The sequence below is a fragment of the Oryx dammah genome, unplaced genomic scaffold (assembly GCF_014754425.2).
Source record: "Oryx dammah isolate SB20612 unplaced genomic scaffold, SCBI_Odam_1.1 HiC_scaffold_16, whole genome shotgun sequence".
Classification (NCBI taxonomy): Eukaryota; Metazoa; Chordata; class Mammalia; order Artiodactyla; family Bovidae; genus Oryx; species Oryx dammah.
Genome location: NW_024070200.1, coordinates 57,357,918 through 57,371,986, shown reverse-complemented (window position 1 = coordinate 57,371,986; position 14,069 = coordinate 57,357,918).

Below are 14,069 nucleotides of genomic sequence, written 5' to 3'. Positions count from 1 at the left end.
GTTCAGACAGTTTCTCCTTAGTTTTTTATTTGCTTGTCTATTTGTCTCTTATTTAATATTTTATTTGGGTAAGGGAGAAGCAAAATCTTAGAGATTCTTGATGCACAATTTTATTTCCTAAATGAAATTTTAAGCTTTCAACATTGTTGAAAGCCTTAGACAAATGGGTGAATAAGCCAGAATGCTAAATTAAATGAAAGAAAACCAAGTTATAATAGCTTAAAAGTGTTATCAGTTTTAAAAATGAGACGACTAAACCAATGGATTTTTCACATACCAAAACTAAACAATGTAGAGACTGGCAGTCTTTCTGGCCGACAAGGTCTGCATGTTTTTATAAAGGGAAATGTTTCCATTTGTGCAACAAAAAATATTCGGAATAAAAAGAGATATGGATAGCTAAGAATATATGAAGCTTGCTGAAAAGTAAAGTTTTACTCACTCATAAGTTTTTCAGTTATTTCTAAGACAGTAGTCAGCTACTTTTGCTTAGACACTATTTTCAGCAAATGCTCCAGGCGGATTATATGAAAATCAAGTGAAAAATGTTCAATTCAAGAAATCAGGTTTATCTTCAGAAAAGACAAAGAATACTTAATACCTGTTCATTCCTCAGCAGAAGCTAGAGATAATAACCGTATCTGAAAATTATACCGGTCATGAACATGTTATACCATCAAGAGAAGCTTCCTAGTGCATCTAAACACACACATAACAAATCCATCTGCAGTTTCATCCCATTGACCTTAACAGACCTTCACAAATTTGACAGTGCTTGTCAGCATTTCCCTTGGGTCTTTTCTGTTCCAAGCTAAACAACCCCTCTTTTCTCTGTGAAAGTGAAAATCACTCGGTCATGTCCAGTTCTTTGCGACTCCAGGGGCTAGACAGTGGGGTATATTCTCCAGGCCAGAATACTGGAGTGGGTAGCCTTGCCCTTCTCCAGGGGATCGTCCCAACCCAGGGATCAAACCCAGGTCTCCCACAGTGGAGGCAGAGTCTTTACCAGCTGAGCCAAAAGGGAAGCCCAAGAATACTGGAGTGGGTAACCTATCTCATCTCCAGGGAATCTTCCCAACACAGGAATCAAACTGGGGTCTCCTCCATCGCAGGTGATTCTTTACCTACTGAGCTATGAGGGAAGCCTGATCATGTCTCTGTAGTATATATCACATACAAGAGGAACAAGAGTGACTGGAACAGACAGCCTCAGTTCTGGAGGTAGACATCTAGATTCAAATCTGGCACCAGCACTTGCTCACTATATGGTTATAGGGATGTTATTTTTCTCTCCTAACTTACAGGTAAAAGTGATACCATCCACAGTAGGCTGTAATATGAATAAAAGCTTAGCACAGATTGATACATATGTAATGGCATTTGTTACTGATATCCTCCTTACTCTTTTCTAATATTCTAGTTTGTCTCTTTTCCTCAAAAAAAAAAAAAAAAAAACTGGTACCACAAATGTACAAAATATTCCCTAGTTTGTCTGAACAGTTTTAGGGTTTTAGGTTTAATAGGACTATTTCAGAATGAATATTATATTGCATTCCTTCAAATCTTAATATCTTTGTAGCCATATCTTTCCAATAACACTTACCCTTAACTTAGCCTTAAGTCATTTTCTCTTTTAGCTTATAGATAGAAAAATAAACTGACAGACAGATATAGATAACATCACTACTGCTAACTCACATATTCTCTAACCTATTTTTCAAAATTTGGATTTTGAAACCCAAGGATAATGTCCTATATCTTTGTAAGTTTCATCTTCTTAATTTGAGTTTATTTTCGGTATCAAATCATCTATATAATTTCTGATGTCCTTATTTTTTTGCCATTAGCAGATTCTATTAATGTGCCCTTTACCTTCCTACAAGTTATCAATAAAATGACAAAACAGTTATTTATAGTAAGTTGTATGGCATGTCACAAGTGTACCCCCCCAATAAATATATACATGGCATCATGGCATATTAATAAAAGCTACATTTGTTAAAGTTATGCAGTTTGGCTTATAATAATTAACTCTTCAAAGCATTACAAAGAGCTTAAAAATTAAGTATCCATAAATGTCTCCATTTGCTAATAAAGAAATAGTGTCATAGAGAGATTTGCAAATTTCCCTAAGATTACTCAAAGTTCTCCCTCTACAATAACCCAACAGGATTTGTTGTCAGCAACAGATTATCACAGACTATCAGGAAGCTTGAATCAGATAATAACTACAGAATGAATGAAGATTCATCTCATTTAGAGATTTTCTTTTTCTTACACTCTATACTTTGATCTATCATTGTATGTTGGAAATTATTTTTAAAAAATCCAAAGCAGTTTGATATAATAGTCAAATATTGAAGTATGGAGAATAACTTTTTCTAATTAAAAGTATCTATTGCCATGAGGTCAGTTGTCCACCTTTCACCATTTAAGATTACCTTCTGATAGTGGAAGTTTTGTGCCCTGGGTTCTGGAAACATTGTATAAAATCATGAGGTGCTCTCTTTGATATTTTATTGCAGATACATAAAGGCTCACTACTACCCATTTAATTTAAATCCTGATGATATTTTTTTCCATAATGTTACAGTTGCCATACAGATATTATTGTATAAATCATATTTTAGAAATAATTTCCAAATAAAATCTGAAGAAGCATGGGAAAGAGATGTGCAAAAGTGAATATATTTTAACTGATGCCTCATTCGGACATTGACTAGACCTCACTGGGGATGAGTTACTTGTTTATCTACACAGGATTTTCTTCTCTTTTCATTAATTTAATTTAATTTCACTGATATGTAACCTGAGAGTAACATTTCCCTACAGTATGCCCACTCCATTTGTAAACTGAATTGAAGTCATCATCCCAGCTTTAACGGCTGTGAAGGACTGAGAAATTAATAGCTCTCTCCTGAATTAGTAAATTATATTTTTCCAAAGAGAGAAAAGTACCTCATAAAAATAAGTGACTAGAGTCACTTTTATTTTATTTTTATAACACATCTTTTTATGCTACAGTTTTAAGCCCCCTTTTACAATAACATCTTGCATTTATATAGTGCTTTATACTTTTCAAAGCACTAGCATGCACAGTATCCTATTTTATCTTCCCAACAACCTTCAGACTTAAGTAGGGAAGAACTCAGAGGAGGGCTGTGCTGTAGACTGCAGTGGGCTGACGGGCCAGGCCAGCATCTTCTGACTGCTAGTCCGAAATGTTCTGTGATTTTCCCAGTTACCAGGAAAAGGCAGATAGAGAAAGCACTAATGGAAAATGAGATTTTTATAGTGTGTGTCCTAGCAATATACAATACTATATAATTTTGTTTTATTATAAATTATATGTCATATAATATGTAAAACCCTTGTTTGCTGTTGTTCAGTCACTTAGTTGTGTTCGACTCTTTGAGACCCCATGGGCTGCAGCACGCCAGGCTTCCTGGTCCTTCACCCCTCCTGGAGCTTGCTCAAACTCACATCTATTGAGTCAGTGATGGTCGTCCAACCACCTCATCCACTGTCATCCACTTCTCCTCCTGCCTTCAATCTTTCCCAGCATCAGGGTCTTTTCAAATGAGTCAGCTCTTCATATCAGGTGGCCAAAGTATTGGAGCTTCAGCTTCTTGCAGTTCAATGCTCATAATAATACAATTAGTAAATAACACAATTATAATAATACAATTAGTAAACTGTTTATAGTAATATAATTATATATAATCACCAAATGCACTGTGCACCAAATGCACGTATAAGAAAATAAGTAATAGTAAGTCCTTAAGATCATTGGACTGCATTGAAGAAAATAATGTATACTTTATATTTTAAAATCTTATACACAACTACACAAATAATATGCATATTTCTTAATAATATAAAGAATGAATCCATCTTCTGATTTGAATAAGTAAGTCTCATTCAAAAAGCTAAGCTTGTAGGTTGTTTACTTTTAATTAATATTTTAGTTTTAAGGAAAAAGGAAAAAACACTAGTCTGCCCTTTAGCTTTCAAAAAAACTTCATTTTAATATATTTCTCCATTTGCATTAACTACTGTATTTGGTGATTACCCCAAGTACTATATGCTATATAGAGTTCATATATATATATATGCCACTTTTGATGATGTAGTTTGTTTGTAGAATTCAGTTTCACACATACATAAATAATTTTCCCATGATGTTTGCCAAGTTCAGTCACACAGAAACATATACTTTTTTTTCTTCTGGGCACCTATTTTGCTCCAAGGACCAATCTAAGTGATGGAGTTAAAAATAAAAGGTGCCCAATCCCTGCCCTTGGAAAGGAAACACTTTAAAAACTAATGATAAGATGGTGGTGGTTTAGTCTCTGAGTTCTGTCCGACTCTTGCAATTCCATGGACTGTAGCTTGCCAGTCTCCTCTGTCTATGGGGTTCTCCAGGCACAAATACTGGAGTGGGTTGTCATTTCCTTTTCCAATGATGCTACTATAGCAATATATATAGATGTAGATATAGATATAGATATAGTATCAAAATGAACAGCAGAATGATTAATCCTTCCTGAATTATTCAGAAAGAAACTGATTGCAGAGGAGGAAATATTTTGTTGAGTTTTGAGTTGAGCAGGAGATTACCTAAAAGATCTAGGAATGAATGTGAAGGAAAGTGCTGAACAGAAGCAAAGATGCTGGAGCCTCAAAAGGAGGAGTGGGATATTTTTACTAGGAAGAGGGGAAAGGGACTGTTTTGGATGAATCTGAAAAAAGAGACTAGAAAATGTTGAGTTGATGCCACGTGCAATGGGAAAACATCAAAGAGCAAATACCAAGTGAAAGTTGCTCAGTGGTGTCTGACTCTCAGTGACCCCATGGACTGCCAGGTTCCTCTGTTTGTGAAATTCTCCAGGCAAGAATACTGGAGTGGTTTGCCATTCCTTTCTCAAGGGGATCTTCCATACTCAGGGGTTGAACTCAGGTCTCCTGTATTGCAGGCAGACCCTTTACTGTCTGAGCCACTAAAGTTCAGTTCAGAAGGCAATGGCAACCCACTCCAGTACTCTTGCCTGGAAAATCCCAGTACTCTTGCCTGGTAGGCTGCAGTCCATGGGGTAGTGAAGAGTCAGACACGACTGAACGATTTCACTTTCACTTTTCACTTTCATGCACTGGAGAAGGAAATGGCAAGCCACTCCAGTGTTCTTGCCTGGAAAATCCCAGGGACGGGGGAGCCTGATGGGCTGCCATCTATGGCGTCGAACAGAGTCAGTGACTTAGCAGTAGCCACAGCAAAGTATTATCATATGCTTGAAGGATTGTGTGTATATGAAAAATAGAAACTCATTCAAACTAGTTTAAATCTCGTGATCTTCCCCAGCATACATATGTGCACACCTGTCAAGTGTTTCTGCTGACCAAGGGTATGGCGTGCTGTCAAGAAAACTCCCAAACATCAAGGAAGAAAGCCTGGAAATGTCTCAGGCAACCAGGAGACTTTGTTCCAGTTATAGGATTTTTCTGGTCTCTGTCTTTGCAAATCTCTCCATCTGGCTGTTCTTTCTCCAGATTATTTCCTTGAACCATGGCAGAAGATGGATGCTCCACACTCCTGTATTTGCATGGACTCTTAATTTGAGTTCTGTGTGATTCAATTTGTGACAAAACACTGACTGAGCTAGACTGGACCTGCTGAATAAAATACTAGTAGGGTGGCAGGGAAGGGCACAAAATTGTCTTTGAAGCTCCGTCCTGTAGTTGAAAGAATATGAGGCATACTAGATTTTGGTTAAGAGCAGGGCTGCAGAATATAAATTGTCTATGTTCAGATTCCAGCTTTAACCTGCTTGTTATATCATCTTGAGCAATTTATGTAAGAGCAGAGACTATAAATAGTATTATCGCCATTTTACTTGTGCAAGGCCACTGAGGCATAGAAAAATTAAATGACCAGTTCAGTGCATGCATAGACTAGAGCACAGATTTGCACTCTGGCACTTGAGGATAGGCTCTTAACCACTAAGATATTCTAATCGTTAAGCAAGCCCATTTAAATACCTTGCTTTCTTTGACAACAGATTTAAAAATATTTCTTTGCTTTAACGAGGAGTTCAAACAGGACAGTAACTATCGATGACAGAGAGGGAAAGGAGAAAAAAGTTGAAACAGAAGATTTGCCTATAAAAAATATAAGTTCTTTGAAAGAAAATGGTATAATGAAATTTTTTGCACCACTTTCTATTTAAAACTTTTTTTTTCCAACATATACATTTGTGATCCCAGATATATCTTTTTATGAAAATTACCTTTAATATATTTCTAGAAAATTACTTGGATAACAAATTCTTCCCTTTATTCTCATCAACTCCGGAAAACTAGCTCACTATCACATAACTGGATGATTGTGAAAATAACTAGGCTAGTTTTATAATATCATTTATCTTTATTCCTATAAACCCAGCAGGTGAAGAAAAATAAAGACAATTTGGTAAATAATGGATGCAGACATGACTTATTGTTTTTCTGCAATGAGAAATAAGCACAGTTTTATTACGTGACCTTTCTTCAAGTGCCTGTCAAGAACTCAAAAGTAATAAAGCTTTACTTGCAAAGAAAGACTGATTTTAAAAAGATACACACTTAAAATGTTGTATCTCTTTATTAAAAGTTGATCTTCTACTTGCGAGTCCATAGAAATAATGGTCACTACGGTTTTACCCCCACAAAAAGCTTATGATTGTCTCCTATAAAATTTATGTCATCTACACTATGTGAATGAGTTTTTGGATAGACTTCAGCTTAAAATGCATTAAAAAAATAACGTGTTCTGTAACATATGTGTTTTTTCTCTTTTCCAAAAGGTCATCTTCCATATGAGGCTTGCAGGTAAAAGGATCTTTTGACTTTTAAGGTCCCCAAGTGTCCAGCCTCAGGCTTTTATTTCTATTAATAGGCAATCTTACCAGTTTCTTCAAATATCAATACTAGGATTTCACCTAATTAGAACTTTTTGGAACTACGTGCATGTAACGTAAGACCTTAAGTGATCATGCATATCATAAAATATTGTTGTAGATAAGCTTCAGTAATGCTGCATTAAACAACTTAGTGCACTGAAAAGATTTTGTTTTGTTTAACGCTCTTGGTGTTCTAAATTTTTAAGATTATTCACAAACAAAGAAATTTTTTTTTAAAAGGCATAAACATCTAACACATGTTCCCTTTGTCAGGCCAAGTTTTTATTAAGGTCTTAAATAAATGTGTTTTTTTAACATGGAAAGTTCATATTAAATATAAAAGTAGAAATACTCTCTGAAATAAATACAAAATCAATAAAATTAATGAAAACATAAATATTGTAACCCAAGTCACAACAGAAGAGTTTCCTTATGGGGAAGCATGCTATTTTTATTTTAATTTCTATAAAGAAAATCAGAATCTATTTTATAGAAAAAAACTATTTTAAAAGTGTATTTTTGGTCTTGTTCTATAACTAGAAGAATGCTGAAGTATCTTCCTACACAAGAAAGAATGTTCTACGTTCTAGGGATCAAAATATTGCTAGTCTAAACACACACACATAAAATGAGCATACACACAATAGTAAAATATTTTACTTTCTATAACAGCAGAAAGAAAGGGATGTTTGCTTTGAATTTTACAAATGATAATCACATAACTTTTAAGCTTACCTGTAAATCTCATAATCTAAAAGAAAGGAAAAATTAAGAAAATATTAGTTTCTTTTAATAAAATATGTTCTATGCCAGGTGCAGCTTTGTTTTACTTTCACATTTTGATGTGACACTTTGGCATTGTGTTTCGAAAGATTTTCTTAGAAGCTGCATTTTAATTCCATTTGTTTGTAATCAACTGGGGGAAACTAAAAAGAAAAAAATAAAAATAAGTTAAAATAAACCAAATACTGAAAATGTCTGCAGATAAGTTCCTAAACTTCTTTCTTCTTTCTTAATCAGGGTTTGCAAAACTTTCTCAGTTTCGTTAATAAGAGATGAATTGCCTAACTTTCATTCAGAAGAAAGCTTACATTGCACTTTATTTGTAACCTGACTCAAAACATTTGAAATAAATAATTCTTTTAAGACATCCTAGCAGCAACTGAAGAACAAAACAACAAATTTTGTTGTATACTCATTTGTATTACGAATTTTAAGTTGCACGGTCAGGTGGTTTTTTTTTTTTTTTTTCTTTCAAAAGAAATAACCTAAAATTTCATCATGTGGTGTGTGTGTGTGTGTATGCGCCTGTGGATGTGTGTGTTTTTGAGAGAGCTAGGAGAGAGAATCTATGCATGCATACTTTCTCTTCATACATAACTCACTTACTTCGTCTTTTAACTAACATCGCAGGAGAGTCCTATCAAACATAAACGGAAAGCAAAGGAATTTACCAAAGGGAGCTGGAAATCAGGCATAAGAAGTCTTTTACAGTCACAGAGTAGATGGCTTTGTGATATATTTTTATGCCAGATATTTTAGGATATTAGAGGTTCAAAGATTCATAAAAATTTTGAGTTTGTTTTTGTCAGTCTTCTGCAGCAATCTATCTTTAAGTCTATCACTTTTTTTTTGTTGTTTTTAGCACTTTCCCCAGCACTGGTGGAATGGGATAAAAACAAAATTATAGAAACATTTAAAAACATATTATCAATTCAAACTATATTTCTGTATTTCCCTCTTTAGTGTATTTTTCTACACTATTTTTTTCACATGCACACATACATCCTGATATCACATAAACACCAATAACACATAGCAATATAAATTATTCCTAAGTCTTTGCTTGATTTCATTCTTTACTACTAAACAACAGGGAATGAGACAGATATATAATTGCATTTGTGTCATTATTCATCCTTGCATTCAGTCTACAATCAGGACTACTTTAGGAAAAACAGACCTTAGAGTTTAGAAACTTATACCTTTGATATTAGAGCAAATGAAATGTGGCCTGTCCCTTTAATATGTAAATCGATTGAAATCCAGCCTTCCACATTGCGAAGGGCTCCTTGCTTATTACTTTATGACATTTCCAGACTGAAGGTGCAGGAGGGGCGCACATTAATTTGCTTTATGTTTGACTAGAGAGGCATCCCATACCTATTAGAGGCCACTTTGGGCCCACTTCATTTCAGAGTTGTTGTCAGTCATTTGAGAGTGATACAGCCTGCGGCCTGGGAAGAATAAACACATCATATATTAGGTAAAGCTGTGATGTATGGGGGTTGCTGAACGCCAACACCTCTTTCTGAGGATAAGGAAGATCAGAAAGCGGGAATGAGATTAGGGTAGGAAAGAGTCTTAACAGACCAGAATCCCACCAGTTCCCCTGGAATTTCTCAATTCAGAACAAACTGAGCAGGCAAAGCAGGTATTTGCTTCATTCTTATTTTGCTGTATTTTGTGGTTGTCACTGGGAAAAAAGCAATAGGATATGGCCCTCATTATTTGTTTCTCTTTCTACTTACTACAAACTGAAATGAAACAAAACACTGAAGAACTGATACCACAGGCAAACCTGGAACATTTCAATCTTTACCAGTTTAAACAAATGGTCAGGAATTGACTAATTTCTCTGAGTCTGCAATTCCACAATGCTCCATTTTACACATTTTTGAAAGCTGATTTTTTTTTTTTAATAATCAAAATTTAGCTTTAGAGAATGAGAAAGCAATTCTTCTTCTTCTTTTTTTTTTTTTTTTGATTCTAGAAATTACAAGTATATTTTCTTTCACCCCTTTAGCTACAGAATGAATTAGTGACTACTACATTTTCCAGTTGGGTAGTCCATGAATTACAACATTATCTAGTGAGAAGTTTCAAAAATTCGCAAAAAAAGAAGTTTCACCCAGAGGAAAGTGTTTTACTTTTCTATATGTTCAACATCAATTTATTCTAGCTTCTCTGCACTTCATCTTGAAGCCACTTTTGGTGAGTCTGATTTGCAGAAAAGCATTTTCGCTCCTATGGCAGCTGGCCCTCATGCAAGGCTATAGGATTTGTACTGAGAAGTAATTATTTCCTACAGCTTTAACACTGTACAGAGTCTTGAGAATCTCATGAGATGCTGACAGATATCTATTATCATCTCACAAGTTATATGAAGCAGCCTGTCTTATGTGCTAACTATGCTGACACCCTGCATGCCTTCCTTGTGCTGGGCTCCCTATGTCTGGGAATGGCCTCTCCTCTATTCTGTCTAACATCTTGGTTAAGGACACACCACATGGCCTGCCTTTATTCCTTGTGAAGGAATCAAGGGAGCTCCATGTGGTAAAAGAAAGTATCTGTTTATGAAATTACAAATTAAAATCTCATATTTCTTTCCCTAAGTCTACAACTCGGAGCCTTTGGGAAGGAGTCAGCTATAGTAGAGAGCTATCCCTCTCCTCTGTTGTTCACCTTAAACAATCCAACAGCACATTTTTATTTAGTTAAAGAAAGTGAAGAAAGCAGGGAGAATTGAATTTAATGGAAAAGATACATCTCTTATATACATATATATAAACAGATATTTGATATACACATCAAAATGTTATAAAGTCATAATATATAGCATATTGTATAATATATATTATTATATAATTATATATTAATTATATGACATTACAATATATGTGTGTACACTCATGCACATACTCAGTTGTGTTTGACTCTTTGCCATCGCCAGACTCCTCAGTCCATGGCATTTTTCACACAAGAATACTGGAGTGGGTTGCCAATTCCTTCTCCAGGGTATCTTCTGGACCCAGGGATTGAATCCACATCTCTTATATCTCCTGCATTAGCAGCTGGGTTCTTTACCAGCTGAGCCACTGGGGAAACCCCATAGGATGTGTATATCAATAAATACATATATAAGAAAATATATGCAATTATATATTATATGTAATATATTAAAAACATTATAATATGTGCATATCAAGTAAACTGTATATAAAGCAAAAGTATATACAAGTGTTTCTATACATTTAAATAACACCAAAGTAACAGCCACAATAATGAAAACTATTTAGCAGTTACCATAACTAGAGAGCAAAACAATTTCTCCTAGAAGAATGGAAAAATATAAGAGAGTAGAGTATCCACATATGAGTTCCGTTTTTTTGCAGATGGACCAAAAATAACAGTTTCTTTTTTAGAAGCCTAGATTCTTGATCCATCATAATAAATATTAACAGCCTTTCTTTCTATGGAGAGAAACAACCTCTCCATGTTGGTTGCTTAGGGTTACCTGGAAATATCTAAAAGAGATGGAGTAAACTGCACCCTGTATATAAAGTATATAACATTTACTCTTGTGTTTGTGGCGTTTATAACCGTGGTCAGCATTTACTTATTGCTAGATTACACCAACCACTGTGTTAAGGACTTTTCCTGCACCTCAGGGCCCAGATGTAGTTACTTTTAGCAAAATCCATGGAGTCACTGAGTTTTGGAAAACTAGAAAAATAAAATAAGATGAAGATATTCATGAATGCCTCTCCATACTGACATAGTCTTATCAACATTGCCAATAAGGTTTTATCAGCTTCAGGCATGAGGCAAATCTATCTTATTAGTGTGAAAACTAATGAAAGATCATCCTGACAATGATAATTAATTGCGGTTGTTGACAAAGACTCAGTTCCTTTGCACTCCCTTTTCTGTTGCTCTTTCCCGGTCTTTCAGCCCTCCTCTCTCAATTAGACATATGAAAAGTCCTCCCTCCTCTTTGAGAAAGAAGCTTTTAGATTAATCATATTATCTTAAGGTTCCAAATCTCCATGCCTGTGTGACCTTTCTTCCTGTTAGAATCCATTATCTTAAACTATCACAATAATCCTGGCTTTAGGGAGGGAGAGAAGGAAGAGGAATCAAACCTAATAGATGGCAAATAAGATTAATCTATGATCTAAGTGCCGATTACACTTGGCCCTGCCCTTGAACACCCAGGTGTAACCTTGAAATTCACATCTGCTAAGACATGGCAATTGGATTGAGTGTCCCTGAAGGCCTTAAGGGCAGCTGGCCAAACTTTACCCATTACTCCCCAGCGAGATCCTGCACTGTCTCAACCTTCAACTCTTTTTTACTTGTGGAATTTGGCAGCTGTGCTTTTTCATGTTTGTTTTGGGATAGTTCACATTTTTTAGATAAAAAACCTTATTTTGGGTCCTTGATTTTTGCTTGTCAGAAGCGCCTGGCCATGGAGGGAATGAAGTTTTACCTGGACCTCACAAGAGGAAAGAAGCTGATCCAGCCCCTCAAAATCTGGATCTTTTGGTGATCGCTGCACCAAAATAAATTCAAGCCCTTGCTTCTTTCAAAACAATAACATGCTGATCCCCCCAAACTACATAAGTTTAAGAACAACTAAGAGGAGGAAAAAAAACCAAAATTCTTCCTTGTAACATGTGTCTTCTGAACTTGGAGCTGATTATTTTTCTTCCCCATGGCCTGAGGTCTTAGAAAGGACACCCTTTAGGGAAGATACGGCATGACTTGGGGAAGTTTGAGCTACTGGAGACATGGACAGGAAAAGGGTAGTGCTTCAAGAAAACAATTTCAGCCAAAGAGAAATATCACTGGGTCACATAGAGAAAAGAGAAACAAAATCATAGTGCAGTCTCATTAAAGGTTGGCTCTGTCTCTTGAAATTCAAAGTTAACCAAATAAAATGTTCTTTCATCATGCATCTATACAGTCCACAGAACATGATGAAACTAAAGAAAAATTAAATCCCGCTTTAGAGTGTGAGAAGGAAAAATAGCTCTAAGCAAAAAGTAACACATAGTCTTCAAACATAGTGGAGGCAAAACTTGATGGGCAGGAAAATAGGACTATTTTTTTTTTTTTTTTCACCAAAAAGTGAAATAAAAAATGCCAGGGACATGGGTTACAGAGCCCATGTCTGAGAAAGGTTCTCAGACCTTTCTCATGAGCATCAACCATGCCTCAATAATCTCTCTCTGGCATATCCTCAATCATACCATATCTCTCAAAATAGAACGATTTTGGCCAGTTTAGTTTTGTAAAAAGCTTTGTTGACCACTTTAACAAAAGTGGACATGGGTTTATTCTTGGTTCATATGGAACCCTATGGGATAAGAACCTCAGCTCCATAGTTCCTACGTAGTTACTCTATAATTTCTCAGACTTTTAAAACTTGATCCCTAAGCTATTAAGAATAAATCCAATCTTACCAGTAATGTTTCCTTTATTTTCTTTCAAGATTAAGTTACTACATTTTTTTTTTCTTCACAGGTTTAATAAAGCACATCTAGAAATAAATTTTTCCAGGACTCATCTTTTGGAAACTTCATTCTGAGACACAGTTGTTTTGGAGCCATGGCTGGGGTGGGACCCTTGGGTCTGTTGTATAACGGATGCTTCTCAGTTTGCACAAATGTAAAAAGGGATATGGGAGTAATTCTGAGTCTGTCCAGGCTTGAGGATTCAGTAGTTGTGTGCGCAAAAGTGTGTGATGACTGCTGCACAACTGGGTTGAATCTCAGTTCTGGTGCGTGTTAGCTCTGTCACCCGGGGCAGGGGCTTACCCACTCTGCATGTTAATTTCCTCCTTTTAGACTGGGGATATTAATAGTTCTGGTATTCCCCAATTTTTGAAGATTTGCTTTACACCATTTCACTTTTCTGAATGACCTCCCATGAGTCACCTGTTTTTGCTAACAGAAATTCAAAGAGAATTTCTGCTTTACAGGAAAAAAAAAAAAAGGAGAGGGGGGTGAAATTAGTGTTCAGCATCTGTTTTGCAGAGAGCCCTTCTAGAAGTAACCCACACCCCAATTAGAGAGAGTGCATCTCCACCAAGCTCCTTCCCTGGAGCTACACTCAGCATCTGGGGATGAGGGCACTGCACTGTGCCTATGCACAACTGGGCTTGATCTCAGTGTTTTTTGCTCATTCGTGTGCAACTTGTGTCCTAAGGTAAGTGCCTCTTCCGTTTACATCATTTCAGTTTGCAAAAGTTTTCAGAGGAGTACTCTACTTTCAGATATCAGGGAAACCAGTATTTACCTTCTAGTATTTTTGCCAGGGTTTACATGAGTTAAAAGAGGTAAATGACTT